The sequence below is a fragment of the Artibeus jamaicensis genome, unplaced genomic scaffold (assembly GCF_021234435.1).
Source record: "Artibeus jamaicensis isolate MK-2021 breed Jamaican fruit bat unplaced genomic scaffold, CSHL_Jam_final contig_1803, whole genome shotgun sequence".
Lineage (NCBI taxonomy): Eukaryota > Metazoa > Chordata > Mammalia > Chiroptera > Phyllostomidae > Artibeus > Artibeus jamaicensis.
The window spans coordinates 4324391-4336461 of NW_026521356.1; the positions used below are offsets into that span (position 1 = coordinate 4324391).

At 44.4% G+C, this 12071-nt stretch overlaps 1 protein-coding gene and 1 pseudogene across 1 annotated transcript in view; both read right to left on the reverse strand.

The window, feature by feature from the left end:
- TBC1D22B (TBC1 domain family member 22B) overlaps positions 1-12071 on the reverse strand; it is a 90141-nt gene that overhangs the window by 10343 nt on the left and 67727 nt on the right. The gene's annotated exons all lie outside the window — the stretch shown is intronic.
- On the reverse strand, positions 4480-6569 carry LOC119050053 (cytosolic iron-sulfur assembly component 2B-like; annotated as a pseudogene).

The window sequence follows — 12071 nt, forward strand, 5'->3', positions numbered from 1 at the left end:
GTCCCTGAAATCTCTAAGCCTGAGATTAGAATTAAGAGCCTTCAGTCAAAATGGTGGTGAACCTACTGGAAGAATATAATGAAAAGCAATTAGGCTTCTGGCCAAGATGGACAGGTAGATAGACACACTGTGTCTCCTTGCACAACCAAAAGAAAGACAACAATTTAAAAAACAAAAAACAACCAGAATTGACAGAAAATCAAACTGTATGGAAGTCTGACAACCAAGGAGTTAAAGAAGACACATTCATCCAGACCAGTAGGAGGGGTGGAGTCGGGCAGCTGGGGTAGAGAGAGGGCTTGCGGCAAAGTGGTGGCAGGCAGACTCAGTGAGGCCTCAGATTGTAAAATGGGGTTCAGCATACAAGGCCACTGGCTGACGGGCAGTCCCACATTTGCAGATAAACCAGGCCAAACTGGGGAGTGAGACAGACTGCACAAGACAGACTGTAACAGACCTGGACACCAGGGTCGCAGTGTGGGGAAATAAAGCCTCAAATCACTGACTGAAAATACACGTGGGGGTTGAGGTGCTGGGAGAGACTCCCAGCCTCACAGGAGAGTTCCTTAGAGAGACTCAAAGGGTCCTAGAATGTACACAGACCCATCCACATGGGAATCAGCACCAGAAGGGCCCAGTTTGCTTGGGGGAAGCGGGGTAAGTGACTGAAATTTGGCAAAGAGTGGAGCAAGCGCTGTTATTCCCTCTTGAACCCCTCCCCTACATACAGGGTCACAACCCAGCTACTGGGTTGCCCTGCCCTGGTGAACACCTAAGACTCCACCCCTTACTATGTAACAGGTGTATCAAGACAAATTTAATGGCCCAAATGAAAGAACAGATCAAAGCTCCAGAAAAAATACAATTAAGCGATGAAAAGATAGCCAACTTATCAGATACATAGTTCAAAACACTGGTCATCACAATGCTCACAGAATTGGTTGAATTTGATTGCAAATTAGATGAAAAAAGTGGAGGTTATGCTAAGTGAAATAAAGGAAAATGTATTGAGAACCAATAGTGATGGGAAAGAAACTGGGACTCAAATCAACAGTGTGGACCAGACAGAAGAAAGAAACATCCAATCAGAAAAGAATGAAGAAACGAGAATTAAAAAAAAAATGAGGAGAGGCTTAGGAACCTCCAGGACATCTTGAAATGTTCCAACATCCAAACCATAGGGGTACCAGAAGAAGAGGAAGAACAAGAAATTGAAAACTTATTTGAACAAATAATGAAGGAGAACTTCCCCAATCTGGCAAAGGAAATAGACTTCCAGGAAATCCAGGAAGCTCAGAGAGTCCCAAAGAAGTTGGACCCAAGAAGGAACACACCAAGGCACATCATAATTACATTAGCCAAGATTAAAATGAAGGAGAGAATCCTAGAAGCAGCAAGAGAAAAGGAAGCAGTTACCTACAAAGGAGTTCCCATCAGACTATCAGCTGATTTCTCAAAGGAGACCTTGCAGGCAAGAAGGGGCTGGAAAGAAGTACCCAAGTCATGAAAGGCAAGGGCCTACATCCAAGATTGCTGTATCCAGCAAACCTTTTATTTAGAATGGAAGGGCAGATAAAGTGCTTCCCAGATAAGGTCAAGTTAAAGGAGTTCATCATCACCAAGTCCTTATTATATGAAATGTTAAAGGGATTTATCTAGAAAAAGAAAATAAAAAACATGTACAGTGAAATGACAGCAAATTCACAATTATTAACAAACACACCTAAAACAAAAACAAAAACAAACTAAGCAAACAACTAGAACAGGAACAGTACCACAGAAATGGAGATCACATGGAGGGTTAGCAACAGGGGAGTGGGTGGGAGGAGAGAGGGGGAAAAGGTACAGAGAGTAAGTAGCATGGATGGTAGGTAGAAAATAGACAGGGGAGTGTAAGCATAGTATGGGAAATGTAGAAGCCAAAGAACTTATATGTATGACCCATGGACATGAACTAAAGCAGGAGAATGTGGATGGGAAGGGGTGTGCAGGGTGGAGGACAGTGAAGGGGGGAAAATGGGAAACTGTAATAGCATAATCAATAAAATATATTAAAAAGAAAAGCAACTAGTCTATGTACTTTTCTATCCACCCATCTCTCCCCGTCATTTAAAATAAATGTTGTCCTTGAATACCCTCCCCCATGAACTCCCTGACCTCTGGCCCCTTTGATTCCTGCTTCCTGTGCCTCTCCCCAAATGCCCCCATCACCACCCAAACTGGAAAAGGTATCATCTTTTTTTGCCAGCACCCTCCTCAGGGAGTCAACTTTTATTCTAACTTTGGCAGACTCTATTATAGAAGTCTTCACCTTTTCTGTACCTCAGACTCTGGCTATCTCAGAATAATGATTTTAAATACATAAAATATACAGAATCGCAAAGAAGACCAGTTCAGTTGAAATATAGTTATAAAAATATTTTTAAAACAAATGTGATATTACAATGTATGTACTCATTAATATATGCTATAATAAGCTCTAATAGCAGACTAAATAACTACCATAATTTCAAAGCAGTAATGAACACCTTATAATTTCTGACAAAGACAGGCACTACTGACATTGCTGTGCCTTGCTGCTTACACTCATTATTGTAGAAGATGCTAATTTTGAATTAGGAGGTACTGAAAATAAAACTATTTTTTCCATCCACACCCAGGGTTCTCCTGACTTTAAATATGGACACTAGGTTCAAGTCCCTTGCTCTTCCCATAACTTGCCCTTCTCTTGATCCACACCACAGATAACAAGAACTCATACTTCCCTTCAGAGTCTAGAACACTCAAGTATCCACATTAACGTTAATATTAATTTTTAACTTAAACATTAATTGGAAAACTTTCTCTTTCCACTGTCGGTAAACTCACTGGGTAAGGTCAAGTTGCTATCCTATTTCTTGAGGACATACCTCATTAACTCAGAAGCAGCCCCTGCCTTCCAGAGAAGAGGAGCTGAAGGCATAGTATTTGCTTTGACTCCTCCAGAACACAAGAAGATTTCAGGGCCCCGAAGATTCAATGAGACCCTTAAGCCTTCAACTGATCATCCCACTTGCCATCACAGCCCCTGGTTCAAACCAGGATGCAGGAAGTTAATCAAACACAGGAACTCTTAGAAATGCATGGGTCCAAGCCTCATTCCTGGAGTTTTGGATTCTAAAGACTTGGGATGGGATCTGGCAACCCACACCTTTCACAAACATCTCCAATGATTCCAACAGGCAACCAGGTTTAGGGTTACCACTAGAAGTACTGAAACACTCTTGATGGAATAAAAACACACTTGAGCTCTCAAGAAAGGAAACCCATAGATGTCCCACGAAATATCCTGCAGCCAAGTTGTTATTTTAATGTCTTAAAAAATTTTGCACAAGCATGTACTCATGAAGTATGTATAGAATACAAAAGTGGGGGAAATGGCGTGTGCCTATGCTTTTTGACACTGTAGAACATCCACTGTATTTTGTAAAGTGATAGAGGTTACAAAATGAAGTATGCGAAATGCTTCCATTAATAGTTGCATACATACAACATGTGTTTACTCATATAAAATTGCATATTAAAGTGTGTGGGAGGAAATATATCACCTTTGTGTGGTAAGATTTCAGGTACCTAATTATCTTTCTACATAATGGTATTTTCTAATTTTTCTATAATGGTACATACACATACAATTGATTTTTTTTTTAAAACAGCAAGAAAGGGGTGATCTTTCTAGAAGAGAATATTCTTTGCTGGGACAGGATCTACCTGCAATTTCCAATTCTTCTAGCCTTGCTAGAAACTTCCCAGAAGCTCGGATATAATTCTACCTCTGGCCAAGTTATGGTCCCCACCTTCCCCAATGTCAATGAGGTTTAGGAGTGAGGAACCACTCTGCCACCTGGTGGCTATGCCTAAGAATGCATCCCCCATCATAGTGCTGTAACAATGGAAAACCTGTCCAATACATTGATAAATTTGAGAAAGAGATGAAGAGGTAGAAACTGAATGTTCATAGCTGAGAGAAGAAGGTGTTAGGCACAGATCAGGTGCTTTTATCTAGAGGTAGAGAAGAGACACTGCCTGGGCAGAGAATGAACAGTTGTTCCAAAGCCAGCTCCCAGGAGCACTAAGCAGGATGTGCAGTTAAATGAGACATGGCAGTTGTGGGAAGACAGCTTGGGGGCAAGCAAAAGAGAGGGTTCCAAATCAATGCAAAAAGGTGATGGCTGTCAGAGAACAAAAGCTGGAAATGGTTGAAATAGTAGAACAGGGCCTGGCAGAGGTACCTGCTGAGAATCCACAGATCACAAAGGAAAATGGTGGAGGAGGAATTTGAGCTGCACATGAATGGGAAGGGGTGGGGGGTGGGGAGAAGACAATTAGATAAGGAGCAAAGGGAGAAGAAGGGATAGTAGGTAGTAGGCAAAGAGGCTTTGGTAAGGAAAAGATACAGGGAAAATCCGTTAGAGAATGTCCAATTGATCGAACAATTGATGAAGAGGGAGAGATCAAGGATAATAACCATTATAATGGTAGTATCATTTATTAAGCACTCACTGCATACCAGACAGAGCCCTATATGCTTCACATGTACTCTAGATTAACACATTTCATTGTCATACCCACTATGAGATACACATTGGGTCCATTTTACAGTTAAAGTTGAGGAACAGAGGTTAAGGAACTTGCCCATGGTCGCTAAGTAGTGCTGGGCTGGGATTTGAACCCAGAAAATCTATGAGTGAGAACTTGTACTGATAACCAGTGTTCTTCACACTGCCTGCCTTGAAGTGAGAAGAAACCTGGGGCATAATGTAGAAGGAACAGAAAGAAAAGAAGTCACAGGAGAGGCTGAAGGAAATCTGGAAGAACTGGTTAATTTTACTCAGTGAAAAGAGCCAAGCACAACCCAAGACAGGATGTATACTAACTGACAGCAAAAGAACTTATGGCCACGTCAAATATGTATTACTAAATAGGATACTGAGTGTAGAATCACTTAGCAACACTAGAACATTCTTTGCAAATGTAAAGTGTATTCAGGCATGTAAAATATCTTCTTAGTTAATCTACTTTAAAACAAATCCTTCCTGTTTTGAGAATCAGTGAGGTAGCGAAACAATTCCTCTGATTTCAATTTTCAAACACGTGTCCTTCATGTAGACTTTTTGAAAGCCAAACTTCTGTATGGTTTCCCTAGCGTCAAAGCACCTAGTGCATTTGGCAAGTTCCCCCTCAGAGAAAGCCATGTTGAGACCCCTCGATGGCTCGTTTTGTTTACATGTCGAGGAATCATGTCCTTTCTCACACCAGCCTGCTTTCTGCAGATCTTCAGTCCCCAGGGCTCTTTCTGAACCCTTCTGGGCAGGATTCAAACTGGCAGTTTACTGGGTATCTGTGAGGACGGGACCTGCATTTAGGCAACATTCCATGATCCCACTCTTGAGTTCCCGCAGAAGTGGTGGGTGGATGCCATCCAGTTCAAGGGATCTATTTACATTTAACTTGTTATTTATGCCTGGAATAGCCCATGGCTTAGCACTGTTTCATTTAATAACTCCGTCTCCTACAAAAGACACTTTCAGAGTGGGAATCTCGCCAAGGTCTTCTTCAGTAAGATGAAGGCAAAGGATTCTGAGACTGGCTGCTACTTTGGTTTAGGGCCATCAGCTGGTCCCAATGACTTGTCAGTTCCTGTTCTATGTAGTTAAAGAAGTTTTGATTACTGGTCCCTGGAGTCCCCTCGAAATTGCCTGAAGCACCTGAGGCCTTGTTGGCACCTGTTCTGGCATCTTGGTGGGGTCCCCAGCTCTTCTGGCCCTCACAGATGTGTCCCAAGGTGACTTTTTAGACTGTAGGGTGACTCGGGTGCCTGTTCTGATCTGGGCACACACTTTTCCTGGACAAACTATTATAGTCAAATAGTTTCCAGGGTATCTGGGGGTTTCTTTATTCTGTACAAATCTTTTTTTAATATAAATTAGGGATTTATTATAAAATGCAAAATGTTAGTTTCTCATCATCAGTGATTCAAGAAAACAAGGCGATGAGTCTTAGGTGGGGCTAGGGACTGGAGCCAGCTTCAGAGAGGGCCAACAGGCATGTCTGTAACCTCTAGCAGATGGCCATTCTCGAGGGCAGCTGCCACCTGGCCCTTATCCGTAAGCTTCTTGTTCACTGCATGCTCAGAGACAATGGTCCCTGGATAATATGCATCTTATAACACTGGGGAAGGTTTCGCAGAAGCTTGACCTTGATGGGCCTTGATGATTTTGATACACTGGCGGGACAATAAGGGTAGCCATGCTGCAGTGAGGATGGTGGATGTGAAGGCATTGGCCACTGTGATCTCGGCTTGCTCACCTGAACCTGGCCTTGCTCTGCTACATTCAGTTCTTTTCGTGTCAGTGGATGCTCTGGGTCATCAATGGAGCAAATCAGATCAAAGATCTTGTGCATGCGCCAATACTGCCAGGGATTGGCTGGTCCTCTTCACCCATGGTCACAGCCACTTCCCCAGTGCTCAAAGATGAGCAGGTAAGCATTCTCCAGGAGGCCACCCCCACCCCACCCCCACCCACCATAGCAGAACCCTTGATACAAGTTTCATGGGCAGTTTTCCTAAGTGCCCACAATTTGCCATAGCTTGTGCTCTAAATACGCACTGGGTTCCTGACTTTTGTAGGTATTTGCCTTCTCCCTCCCAGACACTCCTTTTGTTTGGTTGTATTCTGTGGTGTTGCACTGACCACAGGGCCTGCCATACTCACTCACAGAACGCTCAGATTTCCTGTCCTTCTGGGTCTGACATGGGGCAGTCTCCCTCAAAGCCTGACCCCCACACCTGCTTAAAGGGTGTACTCTGGGTGTTAGGAATAAAGACATGTTTTCCAGTGACCTAAATCAGTGGATTCCCCACTCTCTTTAACATTCCAGGCTTAGCCTTGGCCAGAAGGCAGAAGCTGCAAGTCCACTCTGATTGCTGTGACTTTGTTATTGAACACTGGACTGTACACCTCTGAGACCCATCTGGGTTCTGGGGTGGGACCAAGGCATCCCTCCTCATTCCATTTCCAAAGAGCTGGCAGGGCAGGCCCAGACATCACAGGGCCAGGCTTTAGGGCTAGGGCTGTTGATGTGACAAATGAAAAGGGTAAAATTTTCCCTCTGTTTTAGAATCAAGCTCAATTTCCTTCCCATGGTCTTCTCTCCAGATCAGTCCAGAGCAGCCAGCATTTGCCCCTCACCTCTTCTGACACTCCAGCCACACTATCTTCTCTCTGCCTCTTTTCTCCCCAATACCTCACCTCTTGCCCCGTCGGCGGTGCAGGGCAGTCCTTTGTCAGGCTGGCCAGAGCTGCGATGCCCTCTCCTCTAGCTCGCCACCAGAAAGCACCTAAAAAGTGTGGGCCTGGGACAAGCACTGAGGTCTTGCTTTTGGTGTAGTCTTGTATCAGAGGGGGGCTGGCCAGTCTCTCAGCTCTCACAGGCTCAGCCTAGTTCCCTGGAGGGTCCCCTTTGCTTGCCTTCTTCTCCTTTTAGGACCCACAACAGCCTCGACAGCCTTCTTCAGGCTCACGGCTGGGGGAGAGGAGCCCCATTTTTTCTCTCAGCAGTGCACAACTGCACACGGAGGCCCTGCTGACTATGAATTAAGGTGCTGATTCCAAGGCCAACATTGCTCTATCGGACCACCACTAAAGCTTCCCTGTAGCCAGAAGACAGCCCACCATTACTGCTCCTGCCCTAACACACTCAGAGTGGCACAACCTCCAGCATAGTCACAGCTGATTAGCTCTGTGACTATCAGCCCTGAATCCTAGTGGTCACACTTTGCCCTTCAGACCCCTAACTTGCCAATAATATCAAGATCCTCACTACCAAAATTCAAGTATTCAATACAATCATGTACTCTTCAGCCTTTCCCTATGAAAAAGGAAGCTTTTGTCCATTTTGATTTGGGTAATTTTTACAGGGTCCACTGTCTATTTGGTAGGTGGGTTTTACTATTGTTGTATTTTCCTCCCCCATTCACTTTCCTTGCAACCTTTCAATGGTGGCTGCAGGACAGACTGGACCATGTGCCCTTCTCTGATCATGCTCTCTACTGCCAGCTTCAAAAAAGAACACAAAACCTTTTCAAATGCAAATAACACATAGTAACTACACAAACGTTAATACAGCTGGATGACTTTCATATAAGTAAGCACTACCTGATCATGATGGGGACACTCCCTGGGCCCTAGAAGACTCATGCTCCTCCCAAGTCAACACTCCCCCAACCACTGACCTGACCTGTGCCATCAGTTGATGTCCTTGAACTTCACATAAATGCTTTCCTACTATTTTATTTCCAATGTAATCATGACGTCTCTAAATATTTTTTAGTGGCAAAACCCTGGCTTAACCAGAGCTCCTTGGAGAAGCAGTTGATTCCAAGGCTGGAACAAAGAAAATAACAAGATAAGCCTGGAACATCCTGTGGTGCCAGGAAGTACGGAAGCATGTAGATATTAATGGGGTCAAAGAGACTCAGAACCAACTTGAAGGAGCACCCAAGGCCCAAAGCTGGACAATCTGAAGAGCAGAATAAATAATGACAGTGTTGGGAAACCCATTAAAGTAAAATAAATACCCATGAATCTTACATTGATATAAATAGTTGAATAAATAAATGGGAGATAAGGATCAGCTCTTCCTTAGAGTAGAATGCCAATTAATAAATGTGGAAGGAATGATGAAAACAGAAAATCACTATTAGGCAAACATCACAGTAATGATTGGTATAGGCAAGAACCATCAGCAGAAGTTAAAAGTACCAGTGAAAGATGATGGGAAACAGGGTAACTACAGAGTCTCAAAGTGTCTCCCCAGAAGATACTTATCAATTACCAAGAGGAAATAGTTAACTTTTCGGTGGGGAAGCCCAGTCCCCCCAACTAAATCAGTGATTTTCAACTTTTTTCATCTCATGGCATATATAAACTAATTACTACAATACTGAGATGAACCAAAAAATATATTTTGCCGATGTGACAAAAAAGGGTATACTTTTGATTCATTCACACCAGACAGCTACATGCCAAACAACCCTAAATTAAGAGACATTCTACAAAAGAATTAATCAGTAATCTTCAAAATTTTTGAGAATTTTTTTTGTCATGAAAGACAAGGAAAGCCTGAGGAACCATCCCAGATAAGGAGCCTGGTCTAGGAAAAGGACACTAACACGGAAACTGCTGAAATCCAAGTCAGCCCTGAGGACTAACAGCATTTCATCAATACACAGCTGCTGGTTCACTGAGGTACTCTATGTAAGACATGATATTCAGTTGATATGGGTGGGGTGTATGGGCATTCTGTACTATTTTTGCAACATTTTTATAATTGTAAAATTATTTCAAAATAGAAAGTTGAGAGAGAGGGAAAGAGAAACAGACACAAACCCTTTTAAAAACCTGGTTTGAGTGGAATCCCTCCTCCCCCGCCCTTCTTGAGCCTGACACTCGGCCCTTAGCAGACAGGTGGCTCTAAAGCCCTCAGCTCTCTCAGAGCTGGGGGTGGGGCTGAGGACCTCACAGGCAGAGGCCCAGAGCCGCTGTCTGCTCCAGCAACCTGCACTGGTGCCCAGTCAGTGAGGTGATTCTCAGCGCCCCTCCTTCCCACAGAGACACGTGCAGGGTGCTTTCGAGCCCCCTGGGTGGGAAAGCAGGAAAGGGCATCAGGATGTCACAGGTCCTCCTGGCAACAGAAGGAGAAAAACTCAGGGACCACAATAGTGGAAGATCAAAAGGAGCACCTTGGAGGACTTCTTTTTCTGTTTCAAAACCACCAAGTTTTGTTAAACATTTACTTTATGAGAAGAAATCCTACTAGCAATAGTCAGTAGGAAGGAAGGAGCGGTGAGGGGGTAGGGGAAATCTTGGGAAGAGAAGGTGGAGCGGGAGGGATGGAGGGCGAGAGACAGGGAGGGAGGGAGGCGGAAGACACTGCAGGTCCCTGCCTGCGAGCAGCCACCATGTAAGCACGGAGCCTGGGTCTCTACCATTTACTCCCCGGGTGACCCTGGCCTTGCTACTTAATCCTACTGTGACTCAATTTCCCCATATGTAAAATGAGAGTAGTAATTATGGTCTACCCTGTGGGACTGTTCAAGGATTAAAGGAATTAAGACAGGTAAGCATTTAGAACAGTGTCTGGTACATTAAAAGTGCTGAGGATGATTTATTAGACTGAACCTTTTGAAACTGCCAGTATTTGACCATTTTGACCCATAAACAATCTCATAAAATGTAACCTCACATTATTATCACTACTGTATGACACCAGCCCAAGATAAGGGCCACAAGTGCCAAGGCCTCCTCTACCATGCAAGAGGGTTGGCCCGGCTCTGCTGGAAGTTCTCATTTCCAGCAGCCCATGGCCCAGAAGACCAGACCATTCTGCCCCTCTAGCAACTGTGCTCAGATATGCCTCAGGTTCCCATGCTCAGAGGTCTCAGGAAGGGAGCTTGTTTAATGTGATCCTCTTGTCAAGTTTTGGTCTCTGCTCCCAGGCAACTGCTTGGCCAAAAGAAGCAAGTGCCCATCCTGGGGGCTCTGGCCACAACTGGAGCACTGCCCTTTGCCCCTGCACCCTCTGACACCTCCTCTACAGCCCCATTTGTTCATCCAGCTTCACAGTTTCACCCAGGGTTAGCCAAGCATGGTTCACTCAGGTAAGTTAAAAAGCACTCAGACTAGGGTTCCTTAACTCCATCTTCACTTCACTGCCTCCAGACCCAGGAGTATACTGCAGGGAACCCTCGCTGTTTTGAGGGTTATATGCACAGTACACCATTCTAACCAAGTCCCGTGTATTAATGTATATAATCTTCAAAATAGCCCTAGGAGGCAGGTACTCTTAACCCCATTTTACAGTTAAGAAAACTGAGGTATCAAGAGCCACTTTACTTCTTAAGTCTGTACATCTAGAAAAGCAGCAAAACTAGGACTTGACCCCAAGCAGACTAGGCTTAATACTGTTCTGTTCTGCATAGTTTTCAACTTCAGGAGGAAGGTCACTGCTTCCTGGAACTCCCCATTGGCTCCCCTCACAGCTGGCTCCCTTTTTTGCTGGTTAAGGGTGATAAAGGGCTGATCTGATGAAACTGCCTCAACGTTAACTTTCACCTCTGCAGCGACTTCACCTGGTTTTCCTTTGAGTCACTGCAGCTTTTAGCCCTGAAACTTCTCTCTCCCAGGCTAAGCCTTTTTGGCTCTCTTGAATACTTGTATTCATTTGCAGAGCTTCCTTTGCAGTGATTTGATTACAGGAGGCCCTTTTCTCTCCAAGGTCACAGGCCTGTATCTCACCATCTGACACGATGCTCTTGTGCCCTGTGCCACACTTTTGTCTCTGAAAGGACACCTCCTCTCTATTCTAACACAGCCAACCCACTGTTTGTGTAATTCACAGAATTATAGGACTGTGGGGATGGGAGGAGCTATGCAGATTATCCAATTTCATCGCCTCTTCTATTTTGTCTAAAAGAAAGAGGTGAGACTCCTCTCCAAGCAAGACTGCAGTGTTATACACAGCAGCAGACAAAAAGCTCCATTGTTATTCTGTGGGTTATTGCAGAAACACCTAAAGTCCATCAGATAATCGAATACACTATCCAGGAAGAACAGCTCTCTAACACAGCTGTAAAGTCATAGACTATTATCCTCCGCTCTGTCAACACTGTGAGTCGCTAAAAGCCATTCCAGGAATCCCCTCTCGTCCCTGAGCTAATCTGGGCAGCACTTTTATCACGTATGACAAGGCCCTCTGAGCCTGGCTCATGATAACTAAATTAAATCCCATGCTCTAAGTATCCTGCTCCACTTCAACCACATTATTAAAATTGATAGCTCACCCCAGCACACAGCCGTTGCAGCCCCTTGTGCTCATTTATCCTGGGACGTCACATATGCTGCTTGTTGGCAGAAGCCATGGCTCTTTATCAGCCGCCTGCAGCCTTGGCACCACAGCCAGCATCTACTCACAGAGGCTCACTCTTCCCTTTTTCTCCTACAGCCCTTACTTGGGCATGTTGGGTCCTG